Source organism: Lactuca virosa, chromosome 1, assembly GCF_052849685.1.
Source record: "Lactuca virosa cultivar CGN04683 chromosome 1, Lactuca_virosa_CGN04683_v6, whole genome shotgun sequence".
NCBI lineage: Eukaryota > Viridiplantae > Streptophyta > Magnoliopsida > Asterales > Asteraceae > Lactuca > Lactuca virosa.
Genome location: NC_136426.1, coordinates 179,638,124 through 179,652,258, shown reverse-complemented (window position 1 = coordinate 179,652,258; position 14,135 = coordinate 179,638,124).

Below are 14,135 nucleotides of genomic sequence, written 5' to 3'. Positions count from 1 at the left end.
CCAGTGCCCACAACAAGTTGAGAAACACTAATCAAGTTATGTTGAAGACCTTCAACATATGCAACGCGATTCACTGTGAATTGTCCATTCGTGATCTTCCCATATCCCTTGACTTGACACTTTTGATTGTTCCCAAATTTAACTACTCCAGCATTTTTGAGACTTCGAAAATCTCGTAAATTCTCCTTCTTCCCAGTCATGTGACGAGAGCAACCACTATCAATATACCACTTGTTATCATATTGTTCGTCACTCAGTACCTGCAATCAATGGAACATTTTAGGTACCCAAGGCTTTTTGGGTCCTTGGAAATTAGATTTTAATTTCGAATGTAATGAAGAACTTTTAACCCAATCACAAACTTTGGTTTTGAGACTATCAATTAAGTTCACTTCATCATCTAATGGAACCGAAACATAAGTGTTTGATGGTTTCGAATGTGCACTGACACTACCCTTCGAATTCTGAGTTTGAGAATGAACATTCTTTGCCTTTGATACTGGTTTCCAAGCTTTGACCGAGATGTTCGAATCCTTAGAAGATGAACTTCCGTTCGAAGAAGTATTCACATATTTTTCGTATGCTTCATGAATTTGTTCCTTTGAATATGCATTCGACTGATACATCTTTCCTTTGCCTTCAAGCCAATGATCAATGTTCTTCCTTGAAGTTATTCCTTTTTCACGTGACGTTTTCATAGTTTCTTTCTTCGTATGATTAGGAAAATTTGGCTTTTGAGGAACAAAATTAACTTTGGGTTTTGTTAGAAAAGAAGAAGCATATGATGAATCAACTGATGATTTAAAATTTTGTCGTTGAACAAATGTTTGATTTGGATTAGGTTTATTTGAAAATGCTCTTGATTTGTTAGTTTCAGAAACTTTCGAAAACTTTGGTTGCTTATTCACTTCAGACCTTGTATGATTTGATTGAGATGAATGTTGGTTTTTCGTTGAAAAATAGGAATTTTTAGCTTTGAAAACATTTTTGTTTGATTGTGATTCAGACATCTTTTGAGACTCAACATTTTGCCAAAATATTTTCTTTCTTGCTTGTCTTTTTGAGATGTTGTTTTCCTTCGAAAATTTGTCAATTTAATCTTTAAATTCCTTAGAATTTAGTTTAACAATTCTTTCATTTTCTTTTTCAACAGGTTTTGAATTCTCTTTTTCAATTTTTGATTTTTCAACCCATTGTCTTTGTGGTTTTTGACGTTGAAATACATACAAATTCTTTGTTAAGTTGTTTTCAACAATGCTTTGATTTGCGAAAAAACCTTCTTCAGTTGTTTTTGAATTATCCTCCTCAACCAACTTCTTTAATTCTGGTTTGATATTCTCAACATTTCCAGTTGTGACGAAAACTTGATTTGGAAAAATGACATCATCTATGCATTTGAAATTTGGATAAACCACTGTATTCGTTTCAAGATAATGTTCACCTTTTCATTTATTACTTTTTCGAACTTTTGTGTATCATCATACACTTGATCAACAACTATTCGAGGAATTTCTTCTTCCTTTGAAGATTTCTTTTCTTTCGAAATTTTCTCTTCATCTTCATTATCACTATCATCAGTTTGGCTGTCTTTGAGATCCACGAAGTTCATTTCACAAACTTTCGAAGTTGAAGGTATATCAGTTTCATTTTCAACCATCAAATTCTTAACTTTTTCTTTCCCTTTAGATGTTGAAGCAACATTAACAACAAACAACTGAGAACAATCAACATCTTCAAGCTCACTAATTTCACTAATATTATCAGAATTATCTTCAATATCAGCAAAATTAGATTGAGAATCAGACGTTGAATTCTCAGTCTTTTTCAAAATTTGAATTTGTTCAGATTTAGTCAAAGTATCATTCACAATATTAACTAATTCATTCGCATCAAGACATTCATCAACTTTGACTATTCCATATCTATACTTATCATTCGGAACTTTGTTAAAATCAGCTATTTCTTTTTCACAGTCATACGAAATGTTATCTACCGTAGCTCTTTCATAAGCTAAAAATGGCAGCAATTTTCTATGTTGTTCTTTACTGATTTCGCACGAATGATGAAGTTCAGTTAATTTCACATACAATCTTTTAGCCGAATTACAGTAAATGTTCCTCTGGGCTAACAGCAGTTTAGTTTCACTAGACAAATTATCCCTATCAACCATGATATTAGTTATTTGAAGTTCTAAACAATCTATCTTAGTAATTTTCGAATCTAGTTTCTTCTGTGTCTCTAGCAACTACATAGACAGCTTCTTAGCCTCATTGCTAGCAGATACCACAATTGAATCAAAATAAGTAACAGTTTCATCGAAAGATACTAATTCAGAATTATAAGCATGTACTGGAATATTGAAAGATTCAAGAATATTACGTACCTTTGTGGTCATCGGAGATTTGTCAGCGGCTTTTGATACGAAGCATCTCCCATGAACTTTGTATGCCTCCTCATCTGATTCTTCCTCCATCTTTGCATACATTGCTCCGTGGGTTGGATTTTTCATTTCCTCATCGTCTGATCCAGATGACCAGATTTGATAAGTTCCTTCTTCATCCTCATTCTCACCCTTTGCAACTAATGACAAATTCTTGGCTTTAGCACGAACCACCTCCAGCTTCTCTGCATAGTACGCCTCATCCTTGACCTTATTCTTCCTTTCATCCTTCTTTCGAAGCATACAGTCATTTGCAAGATGATTAGCACCGTTGCAGTAATGACAATCTATCCCAGCATCTCCCTTTAATTTCTTCTCTGTTTTTCCCTCAACAAGCTTCGTATCTTTCTTCTCTTCCTTTTTCTTCTCATCCTCAGCACTTTTACTCATAAAATTCCCTTTTGTCTCAGATGACTTTGCCTTCGGATTAAAAGGCTTTTTGAAGAACTTTTTCACACGATTGTTTGAATAGAAAGCAATTGCCTCATCATCTGAGTTCATGATGAACCCTTCATCTTCATCCGAAACATCTTTCTCAGCTTCCCTTTCAGAGATCTTCGAGACCAAAGCTAGTGGACCTCCCAAACTTGCCTTCGATTCTTCAGCAATTTCGTTCACTTCGCTTTCATGAGACTTCAGATGATTGTACAAATCATTCAAAGTTGACGTATCAAAGCTCTGTTGATTCTTAACCATCATGCTCACACTACGCCACTCCTTACGAAGACCCATAACAAAAATTAAATTGAACTCCATGGCTGATCTGGTGATTCCATATCGATTGCATCGATAGATTAATTCATTAAGACGATCGTAGTAAACTTCAATCGTTTCACCATCTTTCTGTCTGAAGTCCTTCAGTTCCACTAAGCACTGCTTCACAGAGTTAACTTTTGTCTTCTCACTCCCCTGAAATTTCTCCTTGAGATTGTTCCAGATCTCCTTTGCAGTTGTACAACTCCTCACATAGTTGTAAACAACTGGAGGCAAAGCACCTCTTAGTTCTCTCACGCATCTCTTATCTAGCTTTTTCAGACGATCAGACTGATTCTCAACATCAGAACTTCCAGAAGATGATCCAATTGGTTGAACATTCGTTGGTGGATTGAGATTGCCAGAAATGCAATTCCACAGTTCTTCATCCAATCCGTTGAGATAATCCTGCATACGATCAGCCCATTGATCGTAATACTCAGGGATTAGCATAGGAATTTTGGTGGATGATCCTAGAAGATGAGAAAACGAAGTCATGGAATTAAGATTGAAAGACGCCATTGATGTACGGAATAAATCCTTGAGAATTTTTGAAGAAACTTTGAGAATTTGACAACAAACTACATGATTCAAATCAGAATCACTAGTAGAACACTCGATTCAATGATTCAAATGTAGAATCTAATCACAGACTAAGATCTAGACAATTTTTCACTTTCAAAAAGTGCGGAAACTTTTGAATCAAAAAGTTGATTCAAAAACCTTTTGAACAACGTGAAAATCAGATCAGAGATATGATTCCTGCTCTGATACCAATTGATGAAGCTATGAATCGAGTATGAAAAGAATCAGAGTTTAATGATCAATGTAGGATTGCGAGATTTGAACACAGATGTAAATATGATTTTGTTTCAGCTCTATTACGCTCTCAAGTTTTACAGAGTACAAAATTACAATTCTGTAAAGACTCGTTACTATGACACTAGTAAACACTCCTATTTATAGGAGAGGAAAGCATACAAAAAATATACTAAGGACTAAGCGTTAAGCTTCGAATACAATGCCCTAGTAAAATAGATTACAAAATGTTCGAAGGGTACAAAGCATATACTTCGACTAATTACAACTATTCGACCCTTACAAGTCGTGATCCCCAGGGAGTTTAAGTGAGCTACTCGATGAGTCGGGAGACCGACTCGGCGAGTAGGTACTGTTTGACTGAAACCCTAAATTTGAGGGTTTGCACCCTATTTAAACACCTTATCTCAGCCTCCATCGTCCCTTATGCTCCCAGAAGACATCATATCGAAACCCTAGCCGTTTTGTGTGTTCTAAGGCCATTTTGTTGCTTTTTGGTGGGTTGTGAAGCTTGAAAAGAGGAAAGGAGCTTGTGAGACCAAGGGGAAACAAGAAGATCCAGAGTTTGGAGCTCATTTTCAGCGTATTGGAGGTATGAAGTTGAACCTTTGTCCATAGATCTTGATTTTTGGGCCTTTTCCTTCATCTTTCTAAGCCCTAAAGAGGTTGTATTCGGGATTTAGTGTTGGATGTCAGTGTATGCTTTAGATCCAGGTCTATTGGGGGGTTTTATGGCACAAAGGTGCCCATTTTGTTGCCATGAACACCCCATGCACCTTGGAGGCCATCTTTTATGGCTTTTTGGGCCAAAGACACCTTGCATGTGTACCAAGTTTGGAACTTTACGTGTAAAATGGACATTAGGAGGCCATATCTATGGTTTTTGTGTGTTAAGACCCATTTAAATCGACTGTATAGTGTTGGTCAAGGATGGACTCGACGAGGTGTTCTTGGGACTCGGCGAGTCGCGGTGTATTGACCACTAAATCCTTTCTGTGGATGGACCAGTTGTTAGGGAGGAAGTCCCGTGGATGTTTAGACACGAAAAGGGACCTGGGAATCATGGGACTCGACGAGTGTATGAGCAGGCTCGGCGAGTCCAAGGCAATCTCCCAATCTTTGAAGATGGACTCGGCGAGTTGTTCATACAACTCGGCGAGTCTTAGACCGTACACATTCTTATGAAGGAGATGAACTCGCCGAGTTCAAGGAAGAACTCGGCGATTCCGATGAAGATGGTCCCGATGGTTTGAATGAAGGAGAACCCGTCGGGTTCTTGCTAGACTCGACGAGTGAAGTCGGGGTTGGATCGGGTTAGTGGAGTATGGACTCGACGAGTTGGTAGAACAACTCGGCGAGTCAGGTCAACTGGGTGTTGACTTTGACCAGTGTTGACTTTGTCTGGTTTGGTATGACCCCGGTTAGGGTTGCTTACTCAAATGAATAACTTTGAAGCATTGTCGTGTAGGGATCGAGGGGTCGAGAGTAGTCGACTTGTACGCCGAAGATAGTTCAGGCACTGCACGATATCGAGGTGAATTACCTTCCACTAGGGGTGGGTCTAAGGCCACAATGTCGGCCCACCATCAGGGGTATTTGGTGGATAATTGTCTCTGTGATAATTATCTTGGTGTGTTTTTGTGATATGGTCATGAGATATGCTTGTATGATATGCAATGTGTATGTTAGTGGTAGTAGTAGGGAATAGCTTTTCCCTGACATCGGTCGTTAGGATCGAAGGGTAGGTCAGTACCCAGATATTCTTGACTGTATGTTTATATCTTGATATTGTATGATAGCAGTAGGGGGTGAAATAGTCCCCGGTTACCGGTTGAAAGATACCGATAACGGGTACCGGTTGAAAGATACCGATGGTGGTTACCGATTGAAAGATACCGATGGAAGATACCAGTTGAAAGATACCAATGGCAGTTACCGGTTGAAAGATACCGATTATATGATATTGTATGTGGTATGATGGGGGAACTCACTAAGCTTCGTGATTACAGTTTTAGTTTTGGTTTCAGGTACCTCTTCGTCTAAGGGGAAAGAGTCGGCGGTGTAGCAGCGCATCACACACACATGGTTTCCGCATTGAGTTTCTGGGATTGTACTTTGATTTTCATTACTTCTGATGTTATGGTTTGGGACACGACATTGTGGTTTTTATAACTTGATGTAATGTTTTGGTAAAATGTTTTACAAAGTACTAATTCAAAAACGAAATTTTTGGCCTCGAAATTTAGGATGTTACAAGTTGGTATCAGAGCCTTGGTTTGAGGGATTCGGACACACCCTCGGGGGTGTCTGAACTCAAACCGAGGGCTTGAAAGATTTTTACGAGGAAATGGTTTTTCTAAAATCTAAACTAAAGAGTTTTGAGAAAGAACGAGGTGTGTGATGTGTGCGACCGGCCGAGCTCAAGTAAGTTTTCCCCAAGATACCCATACTTGTTATGTTACGTTACATGATTTATGATTTTGAGAACTGCATGCTAGATTAGGGCTAAGGATCTAGGAGGATGCCTTTTATGCCTGATATATGATTTTGAGAACTGCATGCTAGATTAGGGCTAAGGATCTAGGAGGATGCCTTGAATGCCCGATTATATGAGCTGCATGCTAGGGCTGTCTAGTCAACAGTAGGATAGCCTGATTAGGTTATGCTTGATGTGGTTACTCAATGCACGAATGTTGCTTGCTTTGTGCTATAGGGGTCTTGGCTAACTTTAACCAACTAGTGAGCGGATATGTAACAGTATTCGCAGGCTAGTTTTGGAAAGGAAGTAGGGACTCCTAGTGCAGCTGATGGTGGAGAGTAGGTCGGAGGGTGCCCTAGGAAAGCCTAGGATGAGATCAGCTGGAAAGGGATATCGGTAAGGGGACTTGGTGAAGTTAAGGCAATCCTTGAGGAAAGTACGGATAGATGTGGAAGGTAGTATGGGCTATGCACAACCCTTAATGTACATACTAGCCATCATAGCTTCTCAGAACGGACCTCTTAATTCTTTTGAATACTGGGACCTACTTCATTAAGTGAGTTATTATAATTACTTTTAAGTGTTATCCCCAAGTTTTAATCTTATATAAATATAAATTAATTTTTAAAGTAATTCTTATTTGATTCGAAAACGTACCGCTGCTCGCTGGCGACTCCGAGGTCGATTCTCCTGCGGTGATCATTAGAATTCGACCATCCGCTCCTGAGTTATTTGTTATCGGGCAATCCCTCTGGTAGTGTCCATTCTCACCACAGCCATAGCAGGCTTGGTTTTCTTCAACTCCGGGGACTTGGGAGATCGGTTGAGCCGGTGCCCTGCAGAAACGGACTGTGTGTCCCTTTCTGTGGCATTTCAGGCACTGCATTTCCCGACATACTCCAGTGTGGTGATAGTTGCACTTTCCACACTTCGGGAGGGTTCCAGCATATCGACTGGCAGGTGTTGGAGTAGCAGGTGTTGTGGCGGCATACATAGTACTCGTTTGTTCCTCCTGCGGGGTGTCCTGTGTTGTTCGCTTCTTCTTCCTCTTGTTCCCTGACTTCTGTCCATAGTCCTCTTCCCTCGATGGCTCGGGAACAGGGACTTCAATACCATGGCGGACTCAGTGGTCGATGAGTCGCTGAGCCAGGCGTTTAGCACTATCGAATGTGACTGGGTTAGAAGACAGTACATCTCCTTGGATCGGGGCAGATAGACCCCAGATGTATCTTTCTATCTTCTTGTTCTCCGAGGTAACCATCCCGGGGCATAGAGCTGCTAGGTCGCTGAACCGGTCAGTGTAGGCCACTATGTCTGAGCCGACCATAATGAGCTCCCACAGCTCTTGTTCCAGCTTTTGAATTTCGCCCAAGGGGCAGTATTCTTCCAGCATTAACTCTTTCAGGTTCTCCCAACCTATTGAGTTAGCCACTGATAGGGTCAGTGACTTAACATGGCTGCTCCACCATGTTAGGGCTCTGTTAGAGAAGGTGCAGGCAGAAAACTTCACTTTGCTCTCTTCTGGGCACGAACAGATTTCGAAGACCGAATCTGTTTTCTCGAAACATCGCATCAGAGCGATGACTCCACCATTTCCGTCGAAGGAATTTGGTTTGCAGTTCATGAATTCTTTATACGAACACTCCCTTGGGTGTCCGTGAGGAACTCCGGGGCTGGTTAAGTGGGTACCGCTACCAGATCTGAGGGTACCACTTTCAACGAAGTGAGCTAGAGCAGTTGCCACTGCGAAGGATATCGCTGCTTGGAGATCAGCAGGATCGAATTGCGACGGTGGAGTCAGAGTTATCGGAGTAGCGCGTCTGTTTGATCTGCGAGGAGGCATTTTTGCTAAAAGAATACAAAGATGAGATGGAATAAGTCTAAAGTAGTGGACATAACCCGAAAGCTGAAAGACAAGGTTATCCTAGTTCTGAGTGTATCGGGTCCTGACTTCCACAGGGTTCTGGAAACAATTCATAAAAGAGTCTATACCTAATAAACTTTATGAATTTGGAATGGCTATCCTCGAATGAATATTTGTTGCCTGAATAACTGTTACCAGTTGCATGTAAGAAAATAATCCTAACAAATAATGTGAGCAGTGTTTCCACTAACTCATTAAGTTAACAAGATTATTATTTATTAGTGTGACGCATAAGACGTTTTGGTTCTTTCGGTTAATCCTTCTTTGAAAGCTCCTCATGAACTTGCTCTCGTTTCTTCCCGACTCTTCTGCTGTCTACTATGAGGAAGTGGTTACATCTACCTGGGTTTGTCGTGCGAGAATGAAAGGGTCTAAAGAATCTATGAGATTAAGTGAAACATTATGGGGTGATCCTTACAGAGTCCTCCTATAATTGCACAATGTATACAAGTTTTATATAACTTAAGACTAAATACACCTTCGAATAAGTGATCCTACTCCAAAACCACAACCAAACAAGGAACATGTAGTGAAGCGTAGATCAAAAATTCTAAGTCTATAAAATCTCAATTATATATAACCTTGGGAGTATACACTGCAAGATTATAGACCTATCCGTAAGGGTCTTTTAAGTTATCACATAAGTTATTTGTATGGTGCCTAAAATACTCCTATAGTATTTTAATGTAATGAACTTGGTATGTTTTAAACTTGTTATCGCGTTATAGTATCCTAGAATACTCCTATAGTATTCTAACTCTAAGTACTTGATCTAGTATTCTCTTGATTAGTATTAGGTAAGTTTTAAGACCGTTGCAACACCACATCACTCCCAAACACATGTCGGTCACATCTCGAATGAATATAGTTGATCAGGCTATATTGATCCTAGCTATGATTACATAACTGTCCAGGTTTGACCATAGTGTTCAACCTTTAACTTCTTCTGTTCTGTTCTTCTTGTGATACTTGTTCTAGTATGTATATATGTATAAGCAAGTATGTATACTTTTATAAGGTATCATTATATATTTACAATATATTCTTATCCAGAGCACTTCGGCCCCATTGTATTTATAGTTGTATATCTTTTATCGGTTGATATACTTAGTTCACTATAAACAATGCTCTGATACCAATCTGTCACACCCCAAAACCGGAACGGCGGAAACGTTTTGGGGCGGAGGACGTCATGTTTAGTATCACAAGACATGCATCATAGTAAGCAAAGTAATAAACAACCATTTCATTAGAAAGAAAGTGTTTACAAAGTATGTGATTCACATAATATAGAATACATAGCAAATAACAAAAAGACGTGAAGCTATACTGCTCCATCTTCTGAATCCCAGTGCGCGAACCTGTCTACTGGTCTCCTGAGAATACAAGTTATTTTGAAAGCGTAGATCAGCATTTAAGCTGGTGAGTTCATAAGATTTTAGTGATGTAGTAAGTAGTAAGAAAGTTGTAGAAAGTTGCAGTAAGTTGTAGTAAGTTCTGTTTAGAAAAGTTTGCATGTTCCTCCAGGAAATCCTATATTTCCTGCTTTGATGAAAGATAAGTAAAAATGACTCTACAGTCCTTTCTATGAGTATTAATGGATACAAGTTATATAAAACCCAGAGTAAACAAACAATCGGTTGTGTGTATCTGCCCTAAGCCCACAACCAAACAAGGAACAGGAAATGAGGCGGAAGACACACATCCCATTGTTTGTTAGATCGTCGTTGTATATAACCCTTGCGTATTCACTCGGTACTCACGGAGTTAACTGTAATAGTGTTAGAACAAAGTTCTAGTAGGATCGATTAATTCTAAGTAGAAAAGCAATAAACAACGTAATGAAGAACACAGGGATGGTTTAACTAATGTTGAATGATTAAACTTTAACACCTCAGAAGAGCTCGATTAAGAACTTCGACTGTAGATGTGTTTAGGGTTACAAAGCAATAAAGATTATAATCACGAACATATCTAAGGCATACATGCATGCATTATTTATAGGTTAACCCTAATCAATAATCACGAATGGACAGGCCCAATCCGGATATACAAAACTAAGCCCATGACGCAACACTAAATACCCAAAAATCTCCCCCTTTGCGTCCATGGAGCCGAGAGCTCAGTTCGGTTGAGCTATAGAAGACTTCTTGACTGTCTTGAACACCTTCGGTATAATGGCCAGTAGATTATGACGAAAAGTAATATACCACCGAAGCATGTCAGTGAAGTTCTTCTTGTCTGACTCAGTGTTGTGCTTGCATCGATGAATAATACTGATTATGTGCTCCAAGCAGTCCGTTGAGAACAGATGCATATCAACAAGAGCGAAAAGAAATCTGTTGGCTTCGCCTTTTGTGAACATCACTATGAGATGTGTAGAATCAATTCGGCCCACCTGCATCTTGTTAACATCTCCAGGCTTTCCAGTTGGCTTCACAGTAGGTTTCTTCTTTAAAACTTTAGCAAGCTCCTGATCCATTGTAGCAACTTCATGGACATAGGAAGCCAACATCCTCTTCAGATGATCTAGGATTGGCTCATACTCCTTCGCATTAGTGAGCAAAATATTGAACAATAAGATCCAATCATGAGGATTCAAGTTAGGAAGATCTGCCAGGGATATCACAGAAACCGAGTTGTATGAACCTCGGGTTATCTTGAAATTAACATTAACAAACTTCCCTGCAGGCGAAGGTTTTAGCACCTTGACTGTGGTAATCTTCTATGCACTCCAAGTCACATACTGAGGCTGACCGAACTTGAGATAGAAATCGATAAGTTCACGATCAACTTGAGGGTGAGGTGAGGGAACTTGAACTGTTGAATCGAAGCAGTGAAAAATAAATGCCTTTCGTGTTATAGGCATATCAAACTGTGAGTCCCTCGTATTCTCACAATCAAACGAAGCTACAGCTTCCAGCCAGTACATGCTTGGAAACTCTATCGCTTCTTTGATGAGCGTTTCCCTAGTCCAAGGAGGAAACAAGGCCTTTTTGCAAATTAAGGCATCTTGCTCTTCCTTGTTCTTTCGCTCCCTCTCTTCAGCTTCCTTTGCAACCCGAAAGTTTTCATCTAACTCCTGATCCCTTTTCTTCCGTTTCAGGGCCTCAGCAATAGTTTCGTCTTCATCACTATCATCAGCAAGATCCTTCTTCTTTTCTTGATTACCAGAACCCGAAGCTTCATTACCCTTCGGTTCGGTTTTGACAGTTACCTTCGGTTGATTTTTCTTGGCACCTTCTCCCCCTTGTTTTGGAGGTACGAATCGATCCGAAACACCCTTCATTTCATGTATAAGTTCAAGTGCAGGAAGGAGCTTGGAGGTTAGGTGATTCCGGATCGTCAGAGTCAGAATTGGATCATGAGCACTAAGAACATTTTGCAGCATATTCTGAACATCACCAGTACAACTCCGAAAAACTGCACGTTCGGTTTTTAACAATGAAATCTCCCTCTCAGATTGAGCCAGTTGAACCTTCTGGACCTCAACAGCAGTGGTTTGACGAGCAAGATCCTCCCTTAATGTGCTCTCCTTTGCTAAATCAGCATGGAGTTTTTCAAGAAGAGAATTCACTGAGATAAGGAGAGAAGTGTTCTTAGCTTGAATTTCAGAGCGAACATTCTCAAATTTAGCTTGCTCCCCTTGTAGTGACTTTGAGAGAGAGTCAACTGATGCATTCACCTTGGCTGCATTCGCATCTGCATGACCCTTAAGAGATTCAAGGAAGATCTTTGAACTGTGAAAGAGTTCTGCAACATCTGCATTACCCTGCTGACACGAAGAGGTGGATACTTCAACCATATTTGTTGATTTATCAATCGCTCCTGTATACTGTTCAAAAGCAGTGTCCAGGAAGGCCTTCAGCACAACATCATTATACTTTGAAGAAGAAGCGAGCAATCGATCAAGCTTCTCATCAAGACTTTGCACTTGTTGTCTGGTTACCGGAGCCTCTTCATCTTCATCAGTAGGGAGTCGATAAGGACTGTAATAGTTGGAGTCAAACTCAAGATTATCATCACCGAGAGTAGCACCGGAATCAGTTGAAGGTGAGGGTGAAAGAGGTTTGGGTGTAACAGGAGGTTTGGTTTCAGTATTAGCCCCTGTATCAGATACGTTGACGTTTACTGGAGGTTCGGTTGTCGTGGTGGAGATAGGAGTAGTTATGGTAGTTGCTTGGGAAAAGATGGGAGGTGAGAAAGGAGTTGTAGAGATTGGAATTGTACTAACTGGTGGTGGTGGTGGTACAGTAGTGGTGGTTTGAGATGTAGGAGGTGGTGGAATGGGAGCAACCGAAACTGGAACAGTAGATTTCGGTGGAGATGGAGGAGGAGTTGGAATCTTGTCATGAAGTTGTTCAGTAGGTGTTGGAGAGCGAGGAGGTGTATTACCTCTTGGTGAACCATGATGCTGAACTTCCTCTTCCTCATCAGCCGATTTCTCCTCATCTTGTTCTAAACTTGAAAGAGAAGGACTCTTTGATTTCTTAGCCATCTTTTTGACTTTCTTTGGAGCCGAAGAGTCATCCTTTTCAGCCTTTCGCTTTTTGGACTTTACACGCTTAAAAGAAGGACCTTCGGTTTCAACCTTCTTGGTATCTGCCCTCTTCCCTCGCTTGGCAGGCTTCTCCACAGCATCTAAGGCAGCCTTATGTTCAGGAGTCAGTTCTCTTGGACCCTTGGGAGTAAGCTTGCGGTAGTCATCCATCACCTTACTTTCGCGTGACACACACCTGTACATAGTTTCAGGTATAGAGCCATTGTGAGAGAACTTTGTGGCATCGAAGAAGATGATCTTCTTTGCATGAAAAGAAGCCACAGAAGAGAGCATTGCGTCCTTCATAACCGGAATTTGTAAGGACTCAATGGATCGTCGAGTGATGATGGTCCAGAAACGACCACACGAAATCTCCGAATATCTCGTCGAGGTGTTGAGACTTTGCACTAGTCGCGACCAAACAATGGATCCATAATCCAAGTTAATGCCATTGTAGAGACCATAGAGGATGGTCATAAAACCCTTGCTTGTACCATCGGACCCAGCTACCCATTCCGCCAAACCCTTGTTGATAAGAGTAAGTAACCCATTCCATTGCGGCGGCAAGCAGGACTTCTTAAACTTGGTCACTGTGGTAAGGACATCAGTGTAACCCATCTCATAAAACATCATGAACAACTGGGTTGTAGTGATGAAATCAGGAGAAATAACAGATGCATCGACGGCAATCCCTAACAGGGAGCAGAATCGAGCCTTCGAAATAGAAGCCTTGTGACTGAAGATTTGGAAATAGATTCTCTCCTTGTTCTTGTCGTAGGACGCAGTAGAATACACTTGGGACAGCAGAGACATTGGAACAGATTCCACCTACGTTAGAGCGATAACCAGAGGAGAGTACTTGAGACATTCAACGACGTGGAGCATGTACGAATCATACAAAAAGGGGTTCAGTTGAATGATCAAGTTCTGATTAGGTTTGATCACAAACAATGACGATGATGCAGTTTCAGCTTGAATAGATGATGATTCCGCCATTGTTGATGTATGGAAGAAGATGAACAGTTTCAAATCGCCGGGTGTATTTGAGAGAGTTTGAAGAAGGTAAGAAGGTACAAATGACGTGAGAAACACTTTATATACCGTTGCCAGGAGAGAGAAAGAATCTTCGTGATGATGATACGATCACTGAAACGTCGCCTGAAAAAGCGCGATGTGACAG